Source organism: Juglans regia, unplaced genomic scaffold (assembly GCF_001411555.2).
Source record: "Juglans regia cultivar Chandler unplaced genomic scaffold, Walnut 2.0 Scaffold_13063, whole genome shotgun sequence".
Taxonomy (NCBI): Eukaryota; Viridiplantae; Streptophyta; class Magnoliopsida; order Fagales; family Juglandaceae; genus Juglans; species Juglans regia.
The window spans coordinates 1-209 of NW_023343491.1; the positions used below are offsets into that span (position 1 = coordinate 1).

At 55.5% G+C, this 209-nt stretch overlaps 1 pseudogene; it reads left to right on the forward strand.

Annotated features, from left to right (window-relative positions):
* On the forward strand, positions 1-131 carry LOC118345057 (annotated as a pseudogene; the record flags this gene model as incomplete).
* Between the last annotated feature and the right edge of the window lie 78 nt (positions 132-209).

Below are 209 nucleotides of genomic sequence, written 5' to 3' on the forward strand. Positions count from 1 at the left end.
TCTCGCATCGATGAAGAACGTAGCGAAATGCGATACTTGGTGTGAATTGCAGAATCCCGCGAATCATCGAGTCTTTGAACGCAAGTTGCGCCCGAAGCCATTCGCCCGAGGGCACGTCTGCCTGGGTGTCACGCATCGTTGCCCCAACCCCAAACACTTCTTATGATGTGTGGGGTGCGGGGAAGACATTGGCCTCCCGTGTGCTTCTG